Source organism: Macaca thibetana, chromosome 18 (assembly GCF_024542745.1).
Source record: "Macaca thibetana thibetana isolate TM-01 chromosome 18, ASM2454274v1, whole genome shotgun sequence".
In the NCBI taxonomy this organism is placed as follows: domain Eukaryota; kingdom Metazoa; phylum Chordata; class Mammalia; order Primates; family Cercopithecidae; genus Macaca; species Macaca thibetana.
In genome coordinates, this window is record NC_065595.1 from 56,860,085 (window position 1) to 56,880,292 (window position 20,208).

Consider the following 20,208-nt stretch of genomic DNA (forward strand, 5'->3'; position numbering starts at 1 on the left):
GTAAAACCCGATTGTACGTTCTATTTACTGAGATAGGAGAAAACAGCCGTAAGGCTGGAGGTGACACAAGCTGGGGGCAATACTGCTCTTTAACGCATGGAGATGTTTATGTATATGCACATCAAAGCACAGCACCTTTTCTTAACCTTGTTTATGACACAGAGACCTTTGTTCACATGTTTTCCTGCTGACCCTTTCCCCACTATTACCCTATTGTCCTGCCACATTCCCCTCTCTGAGATGTTAGAGATAATGATCAATAAATACTGAGGGAACTCAGAGACCAGTGCCAGCCCAGTGTGGGTCCTCCGTATGCTGAGCGCGGGTCCCCTGGGCCCACTTTTCTTTCTCTATACTTTGTCTCTGTGTCTCTTTCTTAGTCTCTCATCCCACCTGATGAGAAATGCCTACAGGTGTGGCAGAGCAGGCCACCCCTCCACATCTCTACCCAGGGGCAGCCTCTCAAGCTGATCAAATTCAAAACGAAAATCATTATCTTTCTTTCTCCACCAAATATAGACATTGATCATCATCTTTGTCATACCTTAACCAATATGCCATTCCATTTCAATCAGTCTACAGTGCATCTTAAAGTCTATGCATTCAGAAAAGTCTGATGGCAAGCAATAGTCATCGCATGCTAAGCCCTCCCAGGGCCAAGAACCAACAGAACAGCCCAGAGTGTTTCCCAGCAGTGTCCTAACCCTGGTTCCAGGTTTTAGAGAGATCACGGCTGCCAGAACTGAAACCCGAGCAGCTGTTTGATGGAGTGGTAGCACTCCTTCCCTGTGGATCTCCTCTGGTCTCATCTTTTCCTGATTGTTCTCCCTCTTAACAGCTTTCTCGTTCACTCTCATCACTCTTTTGCCCATGGCCAGGATGATGCAAAAGTATGGAAGAGATGAAGAGGGGCTTCAGTCCTGCTTTCTTCACCTCCCACTCTTCAGCTCCACAGCCAGAAGCCTTTGCAGTTTATTCCCATTCCTTCCCCCAAAACTTATTTGGCTTGAATTTTGAACCCTGAGGTTCTATTTCCCAAAGAGCCTGGTATGACATTGAACCCAGTGTTAAGCAAATCTATGTTAATGTATTAATGAGTGAGGATTATCCCCACCCCACTCCAGGCTCCCTGACCCCAGGCAACAGATTTCCCAGTGACTATCTGAGGAGCACTTCCCTCTAGCCCAGTAAAGCCCTTTGAACCACAGGCTCCTCTAGTTGGGGAGGAGGGAGTGCTCAGACCCTGTGGGTTCCTTTTTTTTCCCAAGGGAAAAAAAAAAAGGAGTTTCATCTTAATATTTTTCACAAACAGTAGTATGATAAGAGTTTTTCATTTGTTTGTTTTTTGTTTTTTTAAGTCTGAGAACTGCCAGCTAATGTAAACATTGCAAACCCCAAAACAGAAGGCAAAGTATCTAGGACAATGAGACTCAAACTTTTTGTTCTCAGGACCCCCTTCATATTTTTAAAAATTATTGAAGACCTAAAAGAGCTTTCGTTTGTGTGAGTTCTATCTATTGATATGCACCATATTTAAAATTAAAGTTAAAAAACTTTAAGATAGATATACTATCAATCATTTAATATAATAAACATTTTACATGTTAGCATAAATATATTTTTATTAAAAATTACTATTTTTTTATTTTGAGGCGGAGTCTCACTCAGTCGCCCAGGCTGGAGTGCAGTGGCGCAATCTCGGCTCACTGCAAGCTCCACCTCCTGGGTTCATGCCATTCTCCTGCCTCAGCCTCCCAAGTAACTGGGATTACAGGCGCCCGCCGCCACGCCGGGCTAATTTTTTGCATTTTTAGTAGAGACGGGGTTTCACTGTGTTAGCGAGGATGGTCTCAATCTCCTGACCTCGTGATCCGCCCGCCTTGGCCTCCCAAAGTGCTGGGATTACAGGCATGAGCCACCACGCCTGGCCAGCTATATTTTCTAAAACATGAAATTTTTGGTGAGAGCAGTGGCATTGCTTTACATTTTTGTGAAGCTCACTAAGTATTGGGCTTAATAGGAGAAAGCTGGATTCCCACACCTGCTTCTTCATTCACTCTGATGTGATATGTTGTTTGGCTGACGTATTTGAAGATCTAGCCTCACATAGATCTATAATAGAGGAAGGAGGAACACTGGCCTTGTAGACCTCCCAAAAGGTCTTGGGGACCCTCCCAGGTTCTCATCCATAGTTTGAGAACCACTCCTCTCAGGCACAGAGATTTACCCCTTGCTCAAAGAAGCCCCTTTGCTTATCTCTGAGGAAGGAAGAATTGTCACACTGATTACTGGAAACCCTAAGCTCAGCCAGTTCTGTCCCTATCAAACATTTGCTCTTTGATCTTGAAAAAAGTGCTTATTTGGGCTCAGGTTAACACTCCCAAGTTGTCTACCAACGTGCGGAAAAAGCGATCCAACCTCATAAAAACTAATTAGGAATTATAAGGTACTCTGAAAATCATAAAGCAATACTGTAAAGGTAGGTGTAACAATTTCCAAAGACACATCCCATCATTATGTAGTGAAGGAATTCATAGGAAATCCAAGAATTCCTGTTTGGAAAATCAGAGCAAATATATTTCGCTAAAAACTCTTCGCACATCTCTCTCAGACCACATCAAAATAAGGCCACTGTTAATTACGTGAATTCGATAGACTACAAATGAAACTTTTTTGAATACAGTAATCATTCAAAGCATTCTTAATCCCTTCCACCAAACTCCCACAATCATAGCACACATAGCCCTCTAAACTATTTATCTAATAGGTCATGATTTAATGAATACTGTCGTTCCACGTACCATGTTAAGCACTTGACAAACATTCTCTCATTTAGACTTCACAATAAGAAGCGGAGTTTTATTAATCACACTTTAAAGTTGAGGAAAGTTTAGAGAGGTTAAGTAACAAGCCCACACCTTGCAGGAATAAAAACACTGAGCCTAAGTGTATTCCACCCACTAAACGTTTGAGATGTCACAGGACCTAATAGGTACTGAATATTTGATCTGTTTCATCTTGAGGGGAAGAAGTCATCAGAGAAGTACCAAACATCATTATTTCCCAATATGCTAAAGTTCTATTCTACAGAGCCTAGGGTGGGGCGCTATGTTATGATATATCTCAAGTGTTAATTGAGGGCATTGGTTTTCTATTTTTCATTTTATTTTTGAGACGGAGTCTCGCTGTGTCGCCCAGGCTGGAGTGCAGTGGCGCGATCTCGGCTCACTGCAAGCTCTGCCTTCCGGGTTCACGCTGTTCTCCTGCCTCAGCCTCCTGAGTAGCTGGGACTACAGGCCCCTGCCACCATGCCCGGTTTTTTTGTATTTTTAGTAGAGATGGGGTTTCACCCTGTTAGCCAGGATGGTCTCGATCTCCTGACCTTGTGATCCGCCCGCCTCGGCCTCCCAAAGTGCTGGGATTACAGGCGTGAGCCACCATGCCCGGCCAGTTTCTGCCACTACAAAGCCATATGAACGAAGTAGCTTCAGTGGCTCAGAAGGCAGCCTCTCTTTGTTTAGTTTCATCTTATTTCTAGGTAACATTTGATCCCTTTGAAGCATTATGACACTTAAAAATCCCAACTCTAGCAGCAACTGATGTTCCCCTCTGCCTGTTACAGTATCCTGCCACCCAGGCCTAACTTAATAACTCCACTGATGGCACCAACTCATCTTCCAGCACTAATTAGCTAGAACATGCCACTTTTCAATGTTTCCCTCCCATTTTTGTCTTAGGAATTATTTCTGAGGTTCCCCAATGTATGTTTATGTGCTCTGAATATATTGGTAGGGTGCATCTCTTTGGTTTGGATCCCATTTGCACCAAGTGACTATATGTGTTATTTAACACCACCCCTGCTGTGTAACATGCCCTGGAATCTTGCCAAGGTCTCCAGCTCTGCGGCAAATCTCCTCTGACACTTGCACATTCAAAATGTCATAGTGAGGCAGAGTGAGAGGTCTCCTAAGTATGTTCACAGCCCGGTTCAGGCATGTTAAGCCAACAGGTAGGGATTCATTCTGTTGTTTTGCTTGGTAATTTTAAATGATATGCTTGTTGAATCGCTCCTTCTGTTAACATTCCTTTTTTACTCTCAGTACTTGAGTTTACTCTTTGGCCACTGAAAATACTTCAAAGCACACATGAGTGATGCTAGAGATTTGCTGATATAATCGAGGACCCTCTGTGAGACTAGGAAGCACCAAGCTATGGAGCCACTGTAGGTAGAAAGGCAAAGTTGTACATTTTCAAAGAGATCATATTTGGGGGTCAGAGATAAGGGGAGAAATGATGGAGAGCGACGGAGTTGTAATCTCTCCATGTGCTTTTGTAATAAGCTAAAGATAGCTTGAAGTGTGTTGGTGATTGTTTAGGTAGAGAAACAAAGTAGTCTTTTAAATAATGTTTTAGTAAAGCAGATAATGATCATAAAAGGGAGAGTGTGAGGCACTTCAACTTCAAAAGACTTCAAGGTGAGTAGGGGAGACCAGAGGGTGTCCTCTGATCCTTGTTTCTCGCCGCAGGGCTGCATGCACTGAAGCCTCTGAAGTTACAGCTTGGTGCAGCCTGTCCTCTATTCATTTCAGGCCTTTCCTGGACTGACTGCTTGTAACAGGTGTTCAATACATGGGTGTGAATGAATAAATGAGTGGATGGATGGATGGCTAGTAAAGCTGTGTAGCTACTACTGAGTTAAAGGGGCAGGTACCAGCTGGCAAACACAGAGACAGAGTTGAACCCCGTAGTGGTCCTACCTTGGTGTCTAAGCTAAGTTGTAGTAGAATGAACTCCCCTGGGGGGAAAATCTCTGCCCTGTCACCCACTGGCTATGCGACTCCAAGTACATCACTTACATACTCTGAGATTTCATTTATTTGCTCATAAAATGATCAAAACAGATATTTTTTAAGAAAATGAAGAAGAATAATATGTACTTCATACAAATTTGATATTCTTCTTCTAAAAGAGCACCTGTCATGCACTGTGGCACATATTTGTTTTCATCTGTCATTCCCACTAGGCTGTGCCATCTTTGTGTCTGAATCACTCCTGTATCCTCAGAAAAGGGGCTTAATAATACATGTTGTTGAATTGAAATGAAACTACCAGATGGGATTGTGAAAGTGCAAAATACTGTGCAAGTACACTTAAAGTCACATCCAAAATAAGCTTCCCACTCAACTAAAGAGTACTCCCCATGCCAGAAACCTCCAAGTTTGTAATAAAAGTGAGATCAGTCTGTCAACAGCTTTATAATTTAATAAACATATTATTCCACAAGGTGGCATTTCATAATTTACTTCTCCCAACTTTTTATTTTGCATAATTTGTAAACCTACAGGAAAGCTCAAAGAACAATACAATGAATACTCACATGCTTTTCACCTAGATTCACCGTTAACAGTGTGCCATATTTTTTTGTTCTCTACACACACACACACACACACACACACACACACACATTTTTGATTCTTTGAAAGGAAGTTACAGACATCATAATACTTTCCTCCTAAATACTTCAGCATGTTATCTTCCAAGAACATGGATATTTCTTCTACATAAATTCAACATTTTCATGCATAAGAAATTTTACCATATATTCAAAATTGTATTTAATACATTGTCCATATTCAAATTTCCCTGATCCTCTCAATAATCCCCATTGCATTATTCTCCCATTTCAGGATTTCATCAAGGATTACATATGGCAGTGAGTTGTCAGGTCTCTTTTGTCCCCTTTGATCCACAGCAGTCCCCCAACATGTTTCATCCTTCCTGACACTGACATTTTGAAGAGTCCAAAATGTCCCACAGTCTGTTCTAACTCTTAACGTTCCATCACAGAATTGGTCACAGAATCACAGAACGTCCCCCAGTCTGAATTTGTCTGCTTATTTTCTCACGATTTGACTCAGATGGAGAACGCTTTTTTGTTTGTTTTGAGTCAGAGTTCCACTCTGTCCCCCAGGCTGGAGTGCAATGGCACGATCTCGGCCCACTGCAACTTCTACCTCCTGGGTTCAAGCAATCCTTGGACCTCAGCCTCCCAAGTAGCTGGGATTACAGGTGTGCACCACTATGCCTGGATAATTTTTGTATTTTTAGTAGAGACAGGGTTTCTCCACATTGGCCAGGCTGGTCTCGAACTCCTAACCTCAAGTGTTCCACCTGCCTCAGCCTCCCAAAGTGCTGTCAGGTGGGGCATTCTTGGCCAAATCACTAGCTGGGTGGCACTTCCTTTTCATGATGTCAGCAAGAGGCACGTGAAGCCAAGCTGTCCTATTATTGACAATGCCAAGTTTCATCACTTGCTTAAAAAGATGTCCATCATATTTCCCCATCGTAAGTTACATTTTTTACATTTGTAATTAATAAGTAACCTGGGGAAGACACTTTGAAACTTTTTTTTTTTTTTTTTTTTTTTTGAGACGGAGTCTCACTCTGTCACCCAGGCTGGAGTGCAGTGGTGCCATCTCAGCTCACTGCAAGCTCTGCCTCCCAGGTTCACGCCATTCTCCTGCCTCAGCCTCCCAACTAGCTGGGACTACAGGCGCCTGCCACCACGCCTGGCTAATTTTTTGTATTTTTGGTAGAGACGGGGTTTCACTGTGTTAGGCACTGTGTTAGATCTCCTGACCTTGTGATCCAACCGCCTTGGCCCCCCAAAGTGCTGGGATTACAGGCGTGAGCCACCACACCCGGCCGAAGCATTTATTTTTATTAACTAAATTACAAATCTCCCTACTACCCATGTACAAAATACAAATACAAATTATGAAAAAATAAGTCACTAAATATAGAACCAAGCAATTAAATTTACTTTGTGGTTGGTGTCCATTTGAAAAACTTATCAACTGAGCCAATTTTATAGACTTTTTTTTAATTGAGAAGAAATGATGGCAATTGAGTAAAATTCAACTGCAGTTTAGTAACTTAGTTTGACATTTTTTTACAAAATGAGGTACAATCCTCATAAAACAACCAAGGCCAGGGATGAAAATACAACCCAGCCAGCCCAAAAAGGGATCCTTTTAATCCTGGCCTAAAGAGTCCATCTGCCAATAGTTCAGCAAGAACACTTCTTTCTTTTGGGTTTGTCATCACCCTTGCTGAAAAACTCAGGCCCTGGCACTATCAGAAAGAGTGTGCTTGGTTTAGGTCTAAGGAGGATTCTTAGCTCCTCTTACTGGTTCCAGAAGTACCTGCTCACCTACAGGAGAGAAGGTGGATCACTCCAGAAACTTAGAGGAAGGGGCTCAAGAGGTCCCTAAGTCCCCTCTCACTCTAGCATCTCATTCTAAGGGGTACTCACTGCATTGCTGACAAGTTCTGGCCATTACAGGTTTCCTCCATGTTTGTCAAAAACTTTCTCTCATCAGCCCTCCTTCCCCCGTGGAGTAGCACAGATTTCTACTCTTTATCCCACATGGCAGCCTGCCCAGAAGTTAAATGCCCACGTCCTGTCTCCCTAGGTTCTTTTAAAGCAATCGAGATTCAAGTCAGCAGGAGGCAAAGATTAGGGTGGAAACTGGAAAGGAGAGGAGAGAGTGTCTCACTTTCTAATGTAAAAGAACCACAGGAGCCTGAGAAATAAAATCTCTACACCAAAACTCAGTCTAAAGATTTGGGTCACCACAACAACTTGGAAAATGACAATCTTAATGAAAGATTTCAGGGGAAAAAAAAAATGGTAAGACAAAGGGGAAGTTGTTAGGTATGACACGTAGATTTTATACTGATAAATTTTGAACTCTAGGGGAGGAAAGAGAAGGATTGATGACATATGGCATAATTTTCAGTCCTCGTGGTCTTTAATCATTACTCCCTAAATAGACTTAAAGTGCAGAACTTGAGACCAAACTGTTACTCAAGAGCATTTTATCTACAACTAACGATTTACAAATAGATTTGGTGGTGACTATAAACTGAAGTCAGCCAGAATCTAACAGCTCTGAGCTCAATTTCATAACTGAGTCTTGTAGTTTATCCTACTCTCTGTAACGACTTTCAACTGTCATGGATTTGTTTTGTCTGGGACCTGGTTCTCCTTGTAAAACTCACTTTTTCTCATTCACACTTTTTTGATAATTTACGAGAAAATTAGGTATGCTCTTCAATTCACTCACTGAACGGATGAGTAGCCTAAGAATGTGTCTGACAAACTTTACAGAACAAAGGAAATTCTATAGTCAGGTTCTTCTAAAAAAGAGATTTAACTAACTCAACTTTAATAACCAGCAACCGAGTTACCTAAATCCTCCTTCAATCTATTTATATTTTTTAGACCAAACAACTCCTAAAAATATATGGATTTTTATAAGTGGCTTACACCAGAATAGGCTTCAGCAAAATATTTCTCAGTGATGATAATTTGTCCTAAATCAGATTCTAAATGATGTTATTGTCGTTTTTCATAAATAAGTTCATACCCTCCATAACACTCCAGTTTCCTCATCTTGGCCAATATGCTTCTATCTAAAGAGTGTTAACATTTCTGGTCTGCACTCATAATGGTTCTTTCCAACTTTTAATTGTCATATCTATTCCCTTCTCCCTCTGTTACATCTTTCTTAAGATTCAGGATCCTTGGCTAACTCAGAGTTTTACTTAAGGCTGAAATTATCTTTTGCTGCTTTTCCAATGTGCTTACTCATGTCAGGACACTTCAGAAACCTTTCTGACTACATATCTAAAGGGCATAATGAAGCTCACTTAAATTGGCTCAGTATGTTCACTTTTATTAGTCAGAATATTTATTTTGGGAATGAGCTTTATGTTAGAGTGTCATTTCAAATCAGCCGGGCTACAGATTAAATATTCTTCTTAAAACTTGCCCTTTGCCCAAAAGCTGCCTTTGCTTTCTGAACACTATATCCCTTAATTTGGTAGTTGTTGTACCGTGGTCTGGGGTGTCGGGAAAATTGAAGGGGATATTTTGTTGGTTGTCACAATTACAAACCCAAATAAGGTAAGAGGCTGTGCATCTGCAGAGGCACCAACCCGCACTCTAAGAAGGCCACAGTTCCAGGATTAGGAGGCCCTTCTCTGGGTGCTTAGATGTAGCGCAAGGGACTCTGGGCAACTGTCCAGAGTCAGGCCAGAGAGGAGGCCATGGTGCAGGTGTCTGTCTTTTCTGCTTGACTTCCAAGGATCTGAATCCTCTTCGCACCGTATGAATCTTGCTGGGAACAGAATGCAACTCCAACTTTAGAAGCTGAAAATACCAGGTTTTTCAGCTCCCCTGGCAGGTAAGGCAGCAGGAATGTACCCCCCGGGCTCAGTGAATTGCATGATTCCTTCCAAGCGTCTGTATCTAGAGCAAGTGATGCAAAAAGGCAGAGACACTGAAGAATTCTTTCTGGAAGTGGCTGTGATGGCAGCACCATCTCACTTCCAGGGACAGTGGCTGATCCCAACAGGGGTGTGCTGAGTCCCCTGTCCAGGCTCAGGGCTGACATACGGTCAGGACTAGCCATGGCAGGTAGCGTTCGAACACAGCCGTGTCCTCACAGGTGGGCTCTGTGCCTTCTGCTGCTGTGGTCCTGACTGTGCAATTTCCTTCACTTCTGCTCATTTCTGGGCCTGATTCTCCATGCTCCTCAAACTCCCACCACTTCCCACCTTTGCTCCCTCCACCCTCAATGAGTCCTGTTTTTCTTTCACTAGCAAAATCAAAACCACAAAAAAAGGAACGGCGTCCTTTACTTTCCCAAGTCTATGAATGCATTTGCATCTGCACATCTGCTCCTTCTCTCCAGACGGAGGAAGGGAGGAACCTCTTCCTGTCAAAAGCCAATGCCTTCCTCCTCTTGCTGGATTGCACTCCCCTGCCTTCTGTTGGACCCACCCATCATCGGCTTGCAAATGTCCCTCCCATCCCAAAGAAGAGAAAACGGCCTCTCCTTCCATCCAGATCCTCTTCCAGCCCTACCCCACCTCTCTTCTCCCAACACATCCACACCTCAACTGCTGTGCGGGGACTCACTCCCCTCTGCTCCTCCAATTCTCTCAGAGTTCAGGTCCCCGTCCAGGCTCGCCTCCCTCCACACTCTACTTCTATCTTACACCACCGATGATTGATGTAAATCTCCAGCCCAGACTTCTCACATAGACTTCAATGCCGGATTTCCTGGAGGCACGGCACTTCCGGCCCCAACTCAGCGTGACCCAAACTGAAGCTTGACCCCAGCCCCCTGGAGCCTGATAACTCCTACTTAACCTCAGGCCTCCACTGAGCAGTCCCTCTGGGTAGTTGTCTGCATTCTGCGCTTGATGAGGCACTGCACTTCTCCTTTAAAACACTCCTCACAAGAGTGACTAAATAATCAAATCTAGAATGCACATGGCCTTGTGAATACAAGACACGTACTCAGTCTTCCTGCTCACTCCTCACCTGCAGCAGGAATCCTCTGAGCGCATGCTGCTGTGGGCCAGGGCAGGGCCGGTATCCTGCCTGGATGAGGGCGATGCTGGGAGTCAGCCAGAACCCTAAGGATTCCACTTACTTGGTGTAAAACAGGACAGCTCAAAGTCACTTTCACTGTGATGAGAAGGCACATCCCAGGTGAACTCTTGGATCAGGATGTCAGAACTTCCCTTGAGTTCCAAATGCCCCCACATAAATGCTCTGGCTCTCCCAAGGACCCCAGTAGTCATTTTTCATAGCAGAACAAATGTGTGGGTCAGAGTGACACTGCAGGGCAGGGGGGGTTAAGAAAGGTTACCACGGAATGGGGTGAGGGAAGGTGGCTGGGAAGCGGAGTGAAGTGCAGGTGGATTCCATGCCTGACGCACACCAGAACTGGGTTTCTGTCCCATCAGCATAGGCTGGTAGCCAGGTGACTTGACTGGAATGTCGCTGAGCCTCAGTTTCCTGAAATCCAGCTCTGGGATGTCACTGCTGGGAACTAGGGCAGGGATGGCAGCCTACCCCAGAAAGGATGTGGAGTATAACAGGAGCCAGGGAGGTGGACAGGTAAGCCAGACAGATCCGCCTCAGAAGGTGTGGGTTAAACAGAGAAACCGGAGCCAGCAGTCTTGGCTCTGGGCACATTCAGCGAGCCTGGGGACAGCATATCCTACTCTGTCCACTGGAGGAGGGGACTAATGGTGAGGGTGGGGGAAGCATTTTCCATGCCAGCAAGGACTATCCCACTAAAACCAATCCAGCTATTTCTTGGGGAATTCGGTCTGGGTCTTAAGAGGGTAGGTGGTAGTGGCTGAGCATTCTGGAGAGAGGCCTCTGGGGTGGAGTATGGGAAACCCCAAGGTCCCTCACCCCCAGCGTCCACACAACGACAGGTCTTCCCCTGCACACCTTCCTGGGACCCAGCTCCACCCCTTCCCTTAATCTCTCATCCCTTTGTCTTCCTTCCTTAAGCTTTTCCCAATCCTGGGAGCCTTTTGTGCTCCCTGTGATCCAAATGCTACACAGAGAGGATTTAGGATTTAGGATATTCCCCCAAGATCAGTATTGGCTTCTACCACTCTATCTTGCAAATGTGAAATATTAAAGCTTTTATAACTACATGGGACTAGATGAGATTTTTGGGCATAGCTTAAAGGAGAATTCTAATTTGTAACATTTTTATTGGAAAAAATGCAATTTAAGTTTGAAATATCTGATGTAACTTTCGGTACACACCTCATTTATACTTGTATATGATTTCCCCCAAGGCAATATTATATAAAATAATCTAATGTTGAAATGGGACAATATGATCAATGTGAAAGATCGTCTCACTAATTGACCATACAAATACCACCCTATAGTCGTCAAAAGCAAAGAAATAGATGTATATCCAGCAATATGGGTGAACCCACATAATAGAAAGCACAGGAAAACTGAAAATGTCAAACTAGATGTGATAGCACATTTAGACAAAGTTTAAAAATACATACATAAAAAAAGCACTTCATATTTTATGGGCAGTGTATTGTAATGGTTGAGAGTGCAGAATCTGGAGCCAGAATGTCTGGTGCTAGTTTCCAAACTGTGCCATCTCTTAAGAAATTAAGCTTTGAGATTCACTCAATCTCCTTGTGCCTTACTACCCTTGTCTGTATAAAGAAATAATAATACTTAATGTTGAAGTTTTTGAAAGGGCCCAATAAAAACTATCCCTCATCCCTATCTGGTTCTGAACCAATTAAGAAGAAAGAAAGAGGAGCAGGGCAGATGAGGACAAAAGACCGTATTTCTGGGGAAGCGGGTCTTAGAGGATGCAGGTTGTAGTTGCTGATATACCCTGTGGCTGGGCAGCCCATGTGCTTCACTTAAGCAGAGAAGAGCACTGGGCTGCTCCCAAGGGAGGAGGCAGAGGTGTGCATGCCCAGCTCTAGACTCCACACTCACCATCTGGCAGAAAATGGGCAGAGAAAGGCTGGGAGCATGCCCGGGGGTCCCTCTGCATGGAAAGAGACATCAGTGCACATGCAGCACACAGGGTCGGCATGAGGAGTAAGAGGCCATTCCTGCGGGACTCTTGACACAGAGCACAGCACACAGTAGGTGCTCAGCCCACAGCAGTGAGCGCTGCTCAAGGGATAAGTGTGTTTAAGGATAAGTAGCAAAGAGGTTAGAGCAGGTGCTTACAAAGGAGAAGGGATCAGGAGTGGGGATCTTAGATAAAAGACGAAAACAGAAATAAAACAAGAGACAGGCACAGCTCACAACACACTAGGAACCAAGACATATGAGCAGCTCACTCCTAGAAGCCAACATGCATAGCTCTACAATTCTCTAATGACTTCTTCCTATGGAGACAGAATGACTCAAAACTAAACAGAACAGCAGTCTCTAGTAATCACAAAATATATATTGCTGCATGTTCTGGTCAAATGACTTGGCAAAAATCCCAGGGAATCTTTTGAAATGTCTGTCAGCCCCTTGTCCTGGTTCCAGGCCAGCCTCGGGAGCCACCTTTGGTTCAGGGTGGAGAGAATATGGCACAACAGGGAGAGCCTCATAAATGCAATTGCCAATGGGCACATGTACCCAAGGCAGAGTCACGTGCAGTCTACGAGGAACCCTTTCCTTCTTGTGGTTTTGGCAGTCAGTACTTGAGATTATTCTTTAACTCATTCTTGTTAGCTAAGAGAAATAGGTATATTAACCGCCTCACTGGTAAAGAAAGAAGACAGCTTCCACTTGAATTGCAATTCAATTGCACAGGGAATAAATCCACCCCAAATTTGGGAAAACTTTCTGAGCTTTAAAATATCCATCTGGAAGGCCGGGTCCTGCTCCTGCCGGCCATCCAGATCCCACGGCTCTGCCTTGTATCTCTATGACCCTGTAAACTTCTGGCTTCTTCTTTTCTCGGCATTCTATTCAGGCCGGAAAGACCTTTCCATAAACCAAACCCAGGACTGGTTGCTCCTTGAAACTGCTGGTGCACAGGCACAAAGGCCTAAAGATGGCCACATGGGGCTGACTTTTAATTGTAGTTCAGTCAGAATCTCAGTTTCTGTTCGTGGAGTTCTAAAAGGAAATCCTTGCTTTTTTTTCTGCTCCATTCCAGGGAATCAGTTTGGAAAGTTCTGTCCATCTGCCTTTTGTCCTACAGCTGAGGAACTGAGGATAGTTAGAGGCACTCTCCATCAGAATGGAGTTTGTGTCCATCATGGTAAGTGAGCTGTGGTTGCAGTGACCATCCATGCCAAAACCTCAGTGACTTCAAACAATATGTTTGTGTCTCACCCATGCCCCATGTGTACTGAAGGTGGGCTCTGCTCCATGCTCTTCTCACCCAAGGACACAAACTGATGGAGGCTGTATTGTCCGGGACATCACTGAGGCAGAGGGAAGGAACTGTGGTGCATGGGGAACCAAAGCAGGCCCCATGGTCACATTTTCTGTTAAAGACACAGGACGTTCAGAATACTCTGAGCCTGGAAGGAGACCTGGAAATCCTAGTGAGCCAGGAGTACAGACAATGATGCTTAGGCAACCCCGCTGCATACCAGTTTGGCCCCACTGTCCTGGCTAAGTTGGAAATCAGTGGTGGTAGAAGTTGAGACTTCAGAGATGTTGCGTCACTTTTTCTTCACTCACATGTCCCACGCTGGCCATGGAGGATCACCGTGGCTGAGAGAAGACAGAGTGTATCCCTGACGCAGGGAAAATGTTACTCTGAAACTTAAGTGTACATTAGAAGCAACCAGAAAGCATGTTAAAACTCAGATCCCCAGGCTATAATTCTGGAAATTCTAATTCAGTAGAAATTCAGAGAGCTCAAATTCAATAGATCAGCAGGAAGTACAGATGATCAGTACTCATGACCTTGACTCGTGATCAGGTAGCCCTGGTCATGACAGTCTAGTAGAGATGACCAGACATTCCAGTCTGCCTGGGACTGTCCTGGTTTTAGCACTAAAAATCCTGCATCTCCAAAACCCCTCAATCTCAGGCAAACTGGGATAACTGGTCACCCTATGAAAAGGACCCAATAAACTCTGATTTATCTTCTGAAGACAAATAGAAAAGGTCCTTTTTTGCGAAACCTTCCTGAAATGGTTTGGCTATGTCACCACCCAAATCTCATCTTGAATTGTAGCTCCCATAATTCCCACATGGTATGGCAGGGACCTGGTGGAAGATAATTGAATCATGGAGGGAGTTTCTCCCATACTGTTCTCATGGTAGTGAATAAGTCTCACAAGACCTGATGGTTTTATAAGGGGAAACCCCTTTTGCTTGGTTCTCATTCTCTCTTATCTGCTGCCATGTAAGACATGCTTTTCGCCTTCTGCCATGATTGTGAGGTCTCCCCAGCCACGTGGAACTGTGAGTCCATTAACTCTCTTTTTCTTTACAAATTACCCAGTCTCAGGTATGTCTTTATCAGCAGCATGAAAACGGACTAATACACTTCCTAAAATATTCCAAGCAAAGATAATACCTTCCTCCGTGGTAGTTACACTTATCAGGGATACCATAATCTTTGTGCACGCATTTGACTCTCCAGGAAGCATGTGAAACCCCAGAAGCCAAACGCTGCCCACTGAACTAGAAACCCAGGCCTCCTCTGTTTGGCTCCCTGGGCTGCTGATTAGTCCCAAACCTGGAGCTCTATCTGCTGGGATTCTTCAGCTTGAGGAACTGCAGGTCAAGAGAGGATAGGTGGGCAGGTGATTGCAGTGGCAAATAAAAGGCAAAAACAGTGGCATCTGCCAGAAGGATTAGTCAAGCAGAATTATTAAATTAATAGGAAGAAGGACAAGGAAGAGGAGAACTAGCACTTGTTGAGGATTTAGTTTATGCCAGATACTAATGCTTACATGTTTTGTGGCCTTTACAACACCCCTAGTTTGTCAGTACTATTATTATCTCTAATGTATAGATGCAGAAGCTGAAGTTTGGAGAAGACACATGGCATGTTCACAGTTACACAGTAAGTAGGTAACAAAGCAAGGACGTAAACCTACATCTATAGGATTCCAAAGCCTGTGCTCTTAAGCAATTAGTTTCCCTGGTATCCCAAACAGCTACAGGGTGAGACAGAGCCAAGGCAGGGGAGTTCGATGTGAAGACCTGCCCGCCCTACAGGTCCCTTCTTCAAGGAGCCTTTCCTCCCCGAGTGGTTCCACGAGGGATTGCTGCAGACTGATTTTCCAGCACCCTCATGAACATACCCAAGAAAGCCAATTTCTGTTTATTGATCAAATGGAAGGAATAGAAAGAGTTAGCTGGGTGTGAGAAGTTTTACCCCAATCTTCGGGTCTGTGTGTCCCTAACATACCACGTTCATTCCCACCCTCAAAGTCATTTGGGAGGCTTTGCCCCCTCCTCCTCCTAGACCCCATCTTTCTGCACCAAAGCTCTCGCCTCTTCCCCGCTGCCCATCCTGCTGCTAGCCCCAGCCCTTGCCTCAGCTCCTCTCCTCCCTCTGAGCCCTTCCAGCCTCTGGCTGCTCAGAATGTGGCCCACAGACCAGCAACCTTGGCCTCACCAGGGGGCATCTTAGAAATGCAGGATCTGCAGGCACAGCCACACCTTGTGAATCAGAATCATCATTTTAATAAACGATCCAGATGCACTTTAAGGTTTGGGAAGCCCTGGTTCAGCCCATAATACACACCCTTTTTCCATCAGAATCACATTGCCAGGGCTGCCCTTTCTCCTAAGGAAAGCTGATCTCATGTGACTCTGAAGTCAATGTATTACCTCTCCTAAAGACATTAGCCTTTTATTTTTTATAATTTCAACTATTACTTTAGATCCAGGGCGTGCACGTGCAGGTTTGTTACATGGGTATATTGCATGATGCTGAGGTCTAGGGTACAACAGATCCCATCATCCAGGTAGTGAGCATAGTACCCAGTAGTTTTTCAACCCTTTTCCCCTCCCTCCCTCCTCTAGTAGTCCCCAGTGTCTGTTGTTGCCATCTTTAAAGACATTAGCCTTTTAAAAAAGCTTTATCCTCAGCTAAAGGAATTCCAGGCTCATGGGAAACCTACTCTTGCCTCCTGAAATTACACCATGCCAATGGCTGCCAGACCATCTCCCTGGAAAGCTGGCCCTGTTTTCCTGCCTGTGAAGTGTATGTCTTCTTCATGCCATGACTACACACCGGTTTGGGGAGCAAAGTAAGTGTCTTCAGGTAGATAGTACAAAGTATGGTGTATCTGTGCAGGTCTATCTGCCATAGGATAATACATTGAGCAAAGAATTTCACTGTAGAGCATGCTTTAGTCCCCAACTGTCCTCCAAAGCAAGCAAGAAATCTTAACAAGAAGAGAAATAATGACCAGGAAGAAGTACAACGTGGGTAGGAGGGGTGTTTTAAAGAATGCCTCAAGACAAATGTCATGTTCTAGATGCTTAGGATGAATCCCTGTATATTTAGAATCCCACTCTCAGCTAGCAACACACATGTTATTATCCCACTGTCACTGGAAACATTTAAGAGCAAAAGAAAAATTTCTCTGGGAATGAAGTAGTACAATAGCTCTTGAGGTCTTCTAATTAAAGAATATATTTGCTCAAGGGGAAAACAACCAAATCAATTTTAAAAGGCAACAGCTGAGTAAAAGCAAGTTCTTTGTCCATTAGGGGTTGTAAAAGGAAAATTATAACCTGGCACCGCCTTCAGACAGCCTTTGATGCTCAGTCATTCTACTTGCTGTTGAGCTTCTCTGTAACAATCCACTTAGAAAAAAACCCAAGAAATAAGCCTTGGTAAGCTCATAAAGTTAGAGTGCCTTCCGCAGAATTGCACTATACTTCTCAAAATGACTCAGAAATATTTAACACTATAAATAAAAAAAGAAATACTTCTGTATGAATATACAAATTTTTCAGGCTTAGGATAATCATAAAGGTAAAATATGCCTGGACCGTGTATTCTAATTAAGAAAAAATGTATCACTGAAATGAAAACAGTTATTATATTTCACTGTTTCATCAATGTATTGCTTGTATTCATCTACATCCCATTTTGTTTAAGAAAAAAAGAGTGAAGGCTGGGTGCAGTGGCTCATGCCTGTAATCCCAGCACTTTGGGAGGCCAAGGCAGGCGGATCACCTGAGGTTAGGAGTTCAAGACCAGCCTGGCCAACATGGTGAAACTCCATCTCTACAAAAATACAAAAATTAGCTGGGCATGATAGCGGGTGCCTGTAATCCCAGCTACTCAGGAGGCTGAGTCAGGAGAATCACTTGAGCCCGGGAGGTTGCAGTGTGCCAAGATCGCACCATTGCACTCCAGCCTGGGTAACAAAGCAAGACTCCGTCTCAAAAAAAAAAACCAAAAAAGAAGAAAAGAAAAGAAAAAAAGCAGGGAGGAGATTGAGGTCAGTGTGTAAGGATGGAAAGAAAATGGCAATGTGAAATTACCAAAAATCAAAAACAAAAAAAAGGGAGTAAAAGCAAAATTACAGATAGGGATGAAAAATGTTGAACCCATAATGAGGTTTGCACACAAAATAATGCAGGCCATGAAGCTCTGTCCACCTGCATGGTGGAGCCATACATTTGACCCTGTGCTTCTAGTAGCCAGCAAAAAGAGGGAAACATAATCCCAGGGCCCATACATTTTTGTTTTATTTTGTTTTTCAGTGTCCCAAAGAAGCACAACTATTCCGGGACTAAAGGGATTGTCCAAAAGGATGTTTGCAGGGGAACACAGTGGGCGGTGATGAACAACATCATGACAGCATCCTGCAAGAGGGACAGCAATTATGACCAAACACCCACACGGGTCATGAGCATTCCAGCTAAGCCCAGCACAGACAGGACAGGAGCGTCACGTACATTGCCATTACACAGCGCCTAAGGCTGGCTCTGGCACCAGACTGGGGGGAGCAAATCCTGGGTCTATCCCATACAACCCTGTGAGGCTACAAAACATCTCTGGGCTTCCCTTTTCCCCTTCTAGAATGTGGGGACCCACTTCATAAGCTTGTGGTGAGGATTAAATGAGTTAATAATGGTAAAGTGCTTAGGTCAATTTCTAGCATGTGAATTATGATAACAGTAAATTTATGTTATATCTGCCATATATATATAATCATTCTTAAATTCTAAGTGATTACCTTTTGAAGCAGATGTTGAAGAGTTTTCGAAGACTTACAAGATTATCTACCACAGAAGAGCAACATACTTTCTCCCTACCAACTATTTTTGAAATATTTAAATGAATACAATTAATACTCTAAATATAAATGACCAAAGATCCAACCTTTTCATTATTTCTTCAGTGTGTTCTAAGTTATAAAAGACAAATAGTTTTACTATCTGTTGCATATGTGTGGCTTTGGTATGTGAGGGACGTATGAGAATAGGGCAGACATAAGTAAGGACGTCTCTGTATCTTCATTCATTCGTACATGAAGTATACATTTGCTGGATTATTTCTATACACCAGACATTTTCCTAGGTGTTGGGGATATAGAAAGGGACAGAATATTATTCTGTACTCCAGTCAGAATTCAATTGAGATCTCTCTCTCTGCGCGCGCGCGCGCGCACACACACACACACACACACACACACACACACACACACACACATTGAATACATCACATGCACTTTTTAAAAACTTCAGTATGGTCACCCCTCAATACTTTCCTTCATTTTTTTTCCAGACAGAGTCTTGCTCTGTTGCCCAGGCTGGAGTACAATGGTACAATCTCCACTCGCTGCAACCTCTGCCTCCCGGGTTCAAGTGATTCTCCCGTCTCAGCCTCCTGAGTAGCTGGGACTATAGGTGCGCACCACCACACCTGGCTAATTTTTGTACTTTTAGTAGAGACAGGGTTTCACCATGTTGGCCAGGCTGGTCTCGAACTCCTGATCTCAGGTGACCCGCCTGCCTCGGCCTCCCAAAGTACTGGGATTACAGGAGTGAGCCACTGCACCAGCATTTTCCCTTCATTCTTTAAGAGATGACAACTGGAAAGCTTTGGCAAATTTCAGCCAGTAGAAAAGCAAGTCAGAATACTGCGTGTCACTCATAGTCCCAGCGATAGTCAGAACCTCCTAGAAGGAAGTGATTGAGGAGAGCTTAATAAAGAACCTACAGCATTGACAAAGTCGTGGGCAGTGGGAGGGAAGCCTTCTGGTGATGGGGAAGCATCTCAGAGCTAAGAAGGTCTGAGAACCTCTCCTACCCTCAGCTGAAGGGCAAGGAGGGAGAACAGATGCTGGATCCCAGACAGAGCTGGAACCTTATAGTGAGTTTCCTGCCAGAAGCCAAGATCCTCATTAGGATGAAACAGCTGGGATACTGCAGCCTATGGGCCAACAGAGGCAGCTGGGGGACCAAATGCCCCATTGTCTTCGCTCTCCTACCCCCTGAACACCTAGGATACCTCCCCCCAAGCCTGTTGCTGCTGTCCAGGAAGGTCACCAGCCTGGGTCACTGGGCACAGAATGGGGGGTGAGTGGACAGAGAGAAGGGAGACTATCTGGGTCACAAGAGGGCTTGGGTTGTTTAAAGTTTCAAATAATTAACAAATGTATCTTGAACTACATCACCAAATCTGAGCCAGAGAAGAGACGTGAGGTAGCAGAGAAGAGGAGGCCTTTTCAGGATGGGTCAATAATAGCTCTGAAGAAAAAGTTCAGTAGGCCAGGCACCAGTGGCTCACAGCTGTAGTGCCAGCACTTTGGGAGGCCGAGGCAGGGGGATCACTTGAAACCAGGAGTTCAAGACCAGCCTGAACAACATAGTGAGGCCCGATCTCTACAAAAATAAAATAA

At 44.2% G+C, this 20,208-nt stretch overlaps 1 protein-coding gene across 4 annotated transcripts in view; it reads right to left on the reverse strand.

Moving 5' to 3' along the window:
• LAMA3 (laminin subunit alpha 3) overlaps positions 1–20,208 on the reverse strand; it is a 273,575-nt gene that overhangs the window by 213,493 nt on the left and 39,874 nt on the right. The window lies entirely within an intron of this gene.